Source organism: Bos indicus, chromosome 25, assembly GCF_029378745.1.
Source record: "Bos indicus isolate NIAB-ARS_2022 breed Sahiwal x Tharparkar chromosome 25, NIAB-ARS_B.indTharparkar_mat_pri_1.0, whole genome shotgun sequence".
NCBI classification, from domain to species: domain Eukaryota; kingdom Metazoa; phylum Chordata; class Mammalia; order Artiodactyla; family Bovidae; genus Bos; species Bos indicus.
Window position 1 is genome coordinate 770,399 of NC_091784.1, and position 9,550 is coordinate 779,948.

Sequence of the window (9,550 nt, forward strand, 5' to 3'; positions counted from 1 at the left end):
CGGCATGTGGGATCTCAGTTCTCCCACCGGAGATGAACTCACATCCCTTGTATTGGAAATGCTGAGTCTTAACCATGACTGCTGTTGTTCAGTCACTAAGTTGTGTCCAACGCTTTGCAACCCCATGGACTGAAGTACACCAGGCTTCCCTGTCCTTCACTATCTCCAAGTTTGCTCAGACTCATGTCCATTGAGTTGGTGATGCCATCCAACCATCTCATCCTCTCTTGCCTCCCTTCTCCTCCTGCCTTCAATCTTTCCCAGCATCAGGGTCTTTTCCAAGGAGTCGGCTCTTTGCATCAGGTGGCCAAAGTTTTGGAGCTTCAGCTGCAGCATCAGTCCTCCCAATGAATATTCAGGGTTGATTTCCTTTAGGATTGGCTCATTTGATCTCCTTGCTGTCCAAGGGAGTCTCAAAGGTCTTCTCCAGTACCACAATTAAAAAGCATCGATTCTTCAACGCTCAACCTTCTTTATGATCCAATTCTAACCATTGGACAGCCAGGGAAGTCCCTGTGTATGTCTTCATTGGATTAAAGCACTCTAATTTCCATGAGGGATTACTTTTCCCTCAGTGTTTAGGGTCTGCTGGGTTGGTTAATCAAGGTGGCCTCCCCTTGCCCAGTCATAAGACTAAGCTAGGCCAGGTAACTGATGCTGGCTTATCCTTGCTTTACAGCCAAGGGGATCATTCAAAGTACCATAGATGCTCTGAGTAGACTGTTAAGCTGTTCTTAGACTCTTCTTGGAGGGGCTTCCTTGGTGGTGCTAGTGGTAAAGAATCTGCCTGCCAATTCTGGAGACATAAGAGATGCAGGTTTGATCCCTGGGCCAGGAAGATCCGCTGGAGGAGGCCATGGCAGCCCACTCCAGTATTCTCGCCTGGAGAATCCCTTGGACAGAGGACCCTGGTGGGCTATGGTCCACAGGGTCACAAAGAATCAGACACAACTGAAGCAACTTAGCATGCATGCATGTCCTTTCTTATCCATTTTGTGAGCCACCTGATAGCCTTCAATAAATTTCACCTACATTAGCTAGAAGACCCTTCTTGTAGGGGAATCCCTGATGGCTCAGATGGTAAGGAATCTGCCTGCAGTGCGGGAGACCTGGATTCGATCCCTGGGTTGGGAAGAGTCCTTGGAGGAGGGCATGGTAACCCACTCCAGCATTCTTGGCTGGAGAATCCCCATGGACGGAGGAGCCTGGCGGGTGACAAAGAGTTGGAAACAACTGAGCGACTAAGTACACAGCACACACACATTAGCTAGAATCTATTTCTGTTGTTTGCAACCAAAACTTTTTCCATGACACAGTTTGGATCCTGGCTCTAAAACTTACTAGCTTTGAAACTTTTTCCAAGTAGTCACTCAGTCATGTCCGACTAACCCTATGGACTGCAGCATGCCAGGCTTCCCTGTCCTTTCCCATCTCCCGGAGGTTACTCAAACTCATGTCCATTGAGTCAGTTATGCCATCTAACCATCTCGTCCTCTGGCATCCCCTTCTCCTCCTGCCTTCAATCTTTCCCAGCATCAGGGTCTTTTCTAATGTGTGGGCTCTTCGCATCGAGTGGCCAAAGAACTGGAGCTTCAGCTTCAGCATCAGTCCTTCCAATGAATATTCAGAACTGATCTCCTTTAGGATTGACTTGGACAGGTACACAATGCTATACTTAAAATGGATAACCAACAGGGACCCATGATATAGCACAAGGAACTGTGCTCAATGGCAGCCTGGCTGGGGGAGAATGGATACATGTATATGTATGGGTGAGACCCTTCATTGTTCATGTGAAACTACCACAGCACTGTTAATTGGTTATACTCCAACACAAAATAAAGTGTTAAAAAAAATAGCATCACCACAGACTTTCTTAGAACTTCCTGTTATTTCCAGAGTTCTTCAAAGCCTGTCCTTGAAGGGGGCACAACAAAATATTTTAAGGTAAAAAATATTTAAAGCAGATGGATGGCATTTTCAGTATATAGCTTCAGTGTTTCTGTTTGTTTGTGCCTTCTTCCTCTCTGAAGGTATGTTTCAGATCCAAAGCAGCGGTGCTGAGTTGGAGCCTGCACAGGATTTGCCTGCCTGACCCAGGGCTCCAAAAATTATAGCAACAAATATATGACAATTTTTTAAAAAGATTTATTTTTATTTATTTATCTGGCTGAGCCAGGTCTTTGTTAGGGCATGTGGGATGTAGTTCCCTGACCAGGGATAGAACCCAGGTCCCCTGGACCACCAGGGAATTCACCCAGACAATATTTTGACCCACATGCCACAACTAAGACCTGGCACAGACAAATAAATAAAAACAAATTTTTTTTTTTAATTAACCGTTAGCTTTGGACTTACAGAGGATTCCCCCAAATGCTAGATCTGAAATTTTGTGACTCTCACTTGACATGTAATATTCCCTCTCAGGTTTAAATTAGAGCTGCAGAGAAGGCCAATAGTTTTAAAACCTCAGGGATTTAAACCATAGATAATGTCTTCCTGCAGTTTCCTGCTGATACCACTCCACTGGAATAAGGGGAAATAAAGGAGGTTCAGATGAGCCCTCACATTCTTAGCTCCTAACAGCTAAGTTGCAAAGATGTAAGAAATGATTTCATTACAGTATTGTTAATTGGCTGCTATAAAAATACACATGAGCAGGCAAATATATAAAGCATGGTCACTGAGTCTAGATCTGCTCAGTTAAAAATCACATATTTCCTTTTTTATTGCTATTTATTCATGTTTGACATTGCTTCTATTTAAATTGATTGAAGTTGTGTGTGTGTGTGTGTGTTTTAATTTTTATTTATCTGTTTAGGCTAAGCCACTCGGCTTGCAGAATCTTAGTCCCCAACCAGGGATTGACCCTGGCCCTCGGCAATGAACATACAGAGTCCTAAGCTCTGGACTGCCAGGGAATTCCTTAAACCAATTGTTTTCAATCTTTTATTTTATTTTTTCAGGGCTATAAAACTCTTTGAGGGTATGATGAAAACTATGAATCTTCTCCTTAGAAAAATTCATATTAACATTGCTGCTGCTGCTGCTAAGTCATTTCAGTCGTGTCTGACTCTGTGTGATCCCACAGACGGCAGCCACCAGGCTCCCCCGTCCCTGGGATTCTCCAGGCAAGAACACTGGAATGGGTTGCCATTTCCTTCTCCAATGCATGAAAGTGAAAAGTGAAAGGGAAGTCGCTCAGTCGTGTCCGACTCTTAGTGACCCCATGGACTGAAGCCTACCAAGCTCCTCCATCCATGGGATTTTCCAGGCAAAGTACTGGAGTGGGGTGCCATTGCCTTCTCCGCATATTAACATTATATTTTGCTTATACCAGGTTAAAAACTTCTGTTGTAAGCTCAGAAACTCTCTTTTCCCAGTTTAAGTAGAAAACAATCTGACTGATTCTAAGCACGATTTCTGATTAAGACAAAGCAGCTTTTCCAGGTCCTCCCTAAGGTTTTGCATGTTTTTTTGTTTGTTTGTTTTTGTTTTTTCCTTCCTGGTTCTTCAGAGCTACAAATCATTTGAATTAGGCTTTTTTTTTTTTCCAAATCAATTTGAATAAAGTTTGGTTTTCAGGAGATGGGCCTGGCTGAGCAAAAGAGCCCTCTTTGTAATAGTCTTCCTGAAGCAGGCAAATGGGGGTATCCTGCCCTGGTTTTTGTCATTATCCTTTTACAGTTTTTTCCTCTGTCCACTCTAGAAGATGGGCAGTGTGCGTATCTGCATGTCCACACTGGTTCACAGTATAGACCACTCAGATGCTTTCATACAACATACAAAAAAATTACAAGACAAAGCAAGTTGCCTTCCCTCCTTCTACATACAAACCTTGCTGTTGTTTTTTCATGACCTCTTTCCCTCTTAATGGCTGTCCTTGCATGTTCCCCTTTAATTTTTCTTTGGATAAAGGGGAAGAAAAAGGGCTTCTGGCCTTTATCCCCAGTGTGTGCTTCTAGTGTCATGCTTAAAGGCAAGGATAGGTCCTCTGGTAAAGTTCCAGTGATAACACACCTCCAATCCCATCTTCAAAGCCATTCTTCACACTGTCACCATTGCACAACTTCACTAAAGACTTATTAGGTCTGTATTACAGGTATAAAGACAAGTCTTGACTATAATGGAGATTACGGTCTACTACAAGAGGGTTTTTTTTAACAAAAAAATGTATATATTTAAGGTGATGTTTTAGTATATGTACACATTGTGGGATGCTTACCACAATCAAACTATGTAACATATCCATAACCTCCCATAGTCACTGTGTGTGTGTGCATGTGTGCGTGTGTGTGCATGTGTGTGCTTCTGTGTGTGTGATTACCCTTGAGATCTACTCTTCTAGCAAATTTCAAGTATATAATATATTATTATTAACAATAGTCACCATGATCCCTGGGCAGGAAGATCCCCTGAAGAAGTAAATGGCAACCCACTCCAGTATTCTTGCCTGGAGAATCCCATGGACAGAGGAACCTGGTGGGCTACAGTCCATGGGGTTGCAAAAGTGGGACACAACTTAGCGACTAAACTACCACCACCATCACCACATAGTCACCATGCTGTACTTAAGGTCTCTAGAACTTATTCCTTTTATAACTGAAGGTTTGTACCCTTTGATCAATATCTCCACACTTCCCTCCTCCCCAACTTTGGCTAACCACTACTCTATTCAGGGAAGTATTTTTAAAAGGTCTGTTAGTCATTTTTCAGCTCAAAAACCTTCAGAGACTCGATAATGGCTACAGAATCCTTAGCATGCTAGTCTAGGTACACCATGAATTTACCTTTTTGGTTCATCCTCCTTCCTCTCCCTTCATGCACTATCTGTACAGACACACTGAACTTCAGATCAGAGAATGTGGTACAAAACTGGTGCTTCTCTGCTAATGTGGTTTTCTGAATGTGCTCACCTGAATCCTAAACTCAGTAGTGCACAGTAGGTGCTCAGTAAAACCTTGTCTCAATCAGCGGAATGAATGAACACAACAGTGGAGGTGAGTGGTTTAAGGATTAAAGCTAGTGGCAAAGAAGGTACAACTCAACATTAGGAACCGAGCACTGGGGTTAGACTCAGGATAATCGGGTTTTTATTTGGTGTTTACAGAGCAGAACACGGTTGAGTTTCTCCACTAACACACAGCTCACCCATTGTATGCTGCAGTATCATCAGAGAAGGAAATAGAGATTACCAGGAAATGATCAGGAAATAGGGTACGGATGTGAGAGTTGGACTGTGAAGAAGGCTGAGCACCGAAGAATTGATGCTTTTGAACTGTGGTGTTGGAGAAGACTCTTGAGAGTCCCTTGGACTGCAAGGAGATCCAACCAGTCCATTCTCAAGGAGATCAGCCCTGGGATTTCTTTGGAAGGAATGATGCTAAAGCTGAAAGTCCAGTACCTTGGCCACCTCATGAGAAGAGTTGACTCATTGGAAAGGACTCTGATGCTGGGAGGGATTGGGGGCAAGAGGAGAAGGGGAAGGCAGAGGATGAGATGGCTGAAGGGCATCACTGACTCGATGGATGTGAGTCTTAGTGAACTCCGGGAGTTGGTGACGGACAGGGAGGCCTGGCGTGCTGCAATTCATGGGGTCACAAAGAATCGCACACAACTGAGCGACTGATCTGATGTGATCTGATCTAGATTTAAATATGAATTCATCTTATATTCAACTAGGTGGAAACAAAGAGAAACTATAAGACAATGCAAAGACCTAGTGCTTTGATAAGCATAGAAGTAATTATTTGTTGGTTGTTAATTTCATATATATGATGCACCTGGTCATTTAACTGCTAATACAGAGCAAAATGTAATTCCCGGGGTCACTACCAAGGCTCATGAGAAGCCCAGGAGGACCTGAGAGAAGAGCTCTCAAAAGAGTCTCCATCTTTTTCATGCAGTGAGCACTGCTCTCACCTCTTTAAGTCTTTCTCTTCAAGTCTTTCTCCTCAAGCCTCTAGCGCTGGTGTTGCCATAGCTCCTGTTTCTGTGACTCCGTCTAGCCCCCACCCCTTCCAGTAGGCCAATCACTACCTATAAATCTTTTCCCTGGCATCCGGGGTCTCTTAGGCAACAATGTGTGGTCTCTTGATTGGCTGGGAGATCCTGGCGGGCTGGCTCCAAATTTGGGCACAGGGACAGAATGGAAAAGTGGGAGGGCCCAGAGGGTGGGAAAGGCTGCCATCTCTCAATGGAGTGCTAGGACGAATATACAACCAATCCTGAAACAAACAGCATTAAATGCCCCCATTCAAGCTGTAAGTATTGTCCAAATCAGGCCAACCTACTGAGCACGCCCAGTTATATCGTTCTGGTCACTCCGGGGTTCTGAAACGTAAACTCCGTTTCTCCGGGTTTTTAGAGTGGCCAACAGGTAAAAGAAGGTTGCAGGAAAAACAATTCTGGAGAGGTTCAATGAAAGAATAGCACCTGCACACAGGAAGGGAAAGAACGTGGGAAAATTGCCCAACACACAAACTCAGCAATGCTTCAACATGAATTGTAATTTATTGGATTAAGGAATTCAGGCCGACTAACAGATACACCAGGGAAACAGCAGATGGCATGCCTGAATAAGGATAACTCCAAATTTGGGAAATTTTCTGATCTGGTCTAATTTCATTAATGAAATTTATGAAGCATCTACCATGTAATGAGAGGCAGAGTGAGAATGCAAGAATAAAAAAAAAAAAAGAAATCTAATGAGGATTTGAAAGTACAATGTAGAAATAACTACTGGTATAGAACTATAAACTAATGCTAGAGAAAAACAACATTTCAGAAGGGACATCTGGGAAGTGTAAAACAGTTCTTATGGGCAGCAGCTAACCAAATTCAAAAAAGAAGATTTTTCTCATTATCGCACGTTCTCTAAAATACATAAAAATGTACTCTCTTCCAAGGTAAATAAATGTAAACCCTATGTTTATATTGTTTCATTGTTTTGAAATAGGCAGCATTCATATATCTCCCGTTTAAAAAGAAAATGAAAAGTAAAGCTCATAGAGGTTGCTGCTTTCTTTAGAGTTGACAAAGGATCAGTAAGTGGCCAAATCGAAACTTATGTTGTCTGAATTCCATCCCAGTGGTTTTAAGTATGGTTGTATGTTTTATGATCAGGTTGTACGTAAAATGAATAAACAAAGACTTTTGCAGGGGTGGAGGCCTGGGGGAGATAAGTAGATGCAATACTAAATTACCATGTATTACCGGTTAACATGGATGGTTTCAAAATGGGTTCATCCAGAAAGAGACCAGTTTTAACAACTCCCTGGGAGAGTGTTGGGTCTCAGTGAAGTTCCTGAGCTACCAGGGAAGCCCTAAAGACTTTCTATTGGTGGTTATAACATTGAATGAAAGAAAGATGGGATTAAAGAGAGCCCGACACTTTATCCCTGTTAGATCTGAATATTTTTATCCCTGAAAATAAGGTCCCTTTCATTGATCCTCTCAACTAGCATCCTCTGGACCTCTCCTTGTTCAGCCCTTCACATTGTGTTCACGGTGAGCACATTGGCTCAATGTCCTCGAAAATTTAACATTACTTTCATTTAAAATTTTTTTAAATTCCTTTTAAAAATATTTATTTGGCTGCACTGGATCTTAGTTGCAGCACACAAGATCTTGGATCTTTAGTTGCAGTTTGTGGGATCTAGTTCCCAGTTGTTCTTCAGTCGCTAAGTCGTGTGTGACTCTGAAACCCCATCAACTGCTGCACTCCAGGCTTCCCTGTCTTGCACTAGTTCCCAGACCAGGGATTTAACCTAGGTCCTCTGCATTGGGAGGGTGGAATCTTAGTTACTGGACCACCAGGGAAGCCCCTCGACATTATTTTTAAAGGGAACATTTCAACCATAAAGAAAAGTTTACAGACTTGCCTAAGAAACACCCTTTTCTCCCTGCAGAGATTTTTTAAAATGTTAACATTTTGATTCATGTGTGTGATTAAGAGTTGAAGCCTCTTTTACATGCTGCCCAGATCTCACTTCCCACCCTGCCTGCCTAGAGGCATCCACTGTCATAAAATTTAGTGTGCTGCCTACTTGTCCACTTTTTATGCTTATTATATATACATGTTTGGCCTTGTAAACAGTGTGACTGTTTTAAAGAGCTATCATAATTTACATACTTTGTAGTTCGCTTCTTTCACTCAGTGGTCTATTTCTGAGATGTGATCATGTTGATACATTCAACGATAATTTCTACATCATTCCCACCTCCCACTAGGAGCCAAGATATGTTCTATGCCTGACAGTTTTCACAAGACCACGTGTAAATTGCATAAAAATGTGAGAGCAGCACATCTCTAGAGGATCTGAAGGTACAAGGGATCTAGAAGTACCCGAAGCAGGTCTATACTGCTTTTCATAAATGCTCTTAGGTGCTTCACTCACTCACCTTCAGTAGAGGCAGTGTTGGCTCCACAAGACACAATGACTTGATAAGAATCAGCCTATGGATCAATGTTATTTTAAAAAAAAGTATTACTGCATTAGTATTTATTAACGACATTGAAAATGTCATTTCAGATCCCTTTTATGGTGCAATTCGCATACCTCATCTTCTGACATCAAACGATATTTATGACTGTCTAAGCTCAGTATTTATTATCATTTAGGGAGCATCTTTAAAACAGATTGTTTCACTGGTGGCTCAAACAGTAAAGAATCTGGCTGCAATGCAGGAGACCTGGGTTCCATCCCTGGGTCAGGAAGATCCCCTGGAGAAGGGAATGGCAACCCACTCCAGTATTCTTGCCTGGAGAAGTCCATGGACAGAGGAACCTGGTGGGCTACAGTCCATTGGATCACAAAGAGTCGGACACGACTGAGGGACTAACACTTCCACTTTTCTTTGTATAAAATAGTTGCCTATAATTAAAGATGCCACAGAGATGTGTCCCAAGGGTTTGGACAACCCACAGATTATATAGCTGTTTTTGGTCAGTCTCCTAACACGGGGTGGCAAAGATTCAGACAGAAGATTATACTAAAATACACCATTTTAATCAAGTGTACAGTTGAAGAACATTAAGTACAGTCATACTATGCTACAAGATCAAAGTATTTCTTTAAGTCCTGTGTGCTACCATAGAACAAAATGATGCCTGTGAAGTCTAGGTTGAAAAGGGAGGGAAAGGAAGAGAAAGGAAGGTAGGTAAAATGATAGAGGCAAAGGTAACAGCTTTGGCTTGGAATGAGTGAATCCAGACTCAGCCCTTAAAATGCTGCCTGGCTTTGGCTAAGTCTTTTTAACCTTTCTGGACCGTTCTTTTCCGCGTCTGAATAATGAGAGATTAGGTTTAGATGATTTCTAAGGAATCTTTAAGTTCTAGAATAGCTTATGGAGAAAAAAATAAAATCACTTATGAAGAAAAAGAGAGAAGAAACATTTCCCAAAGAACAGAAGATGGGGAATGCCACCAATAACCTCAAGCCCCACCTGCTGACTAAAGTGGGTGTCGGTCAAGAGGGTATCTGCTCTGCTGCTTCAGCCTGGAGCTCTGCAATATGAAAGCTGACTACTTCTATCTGCACCCAGTACC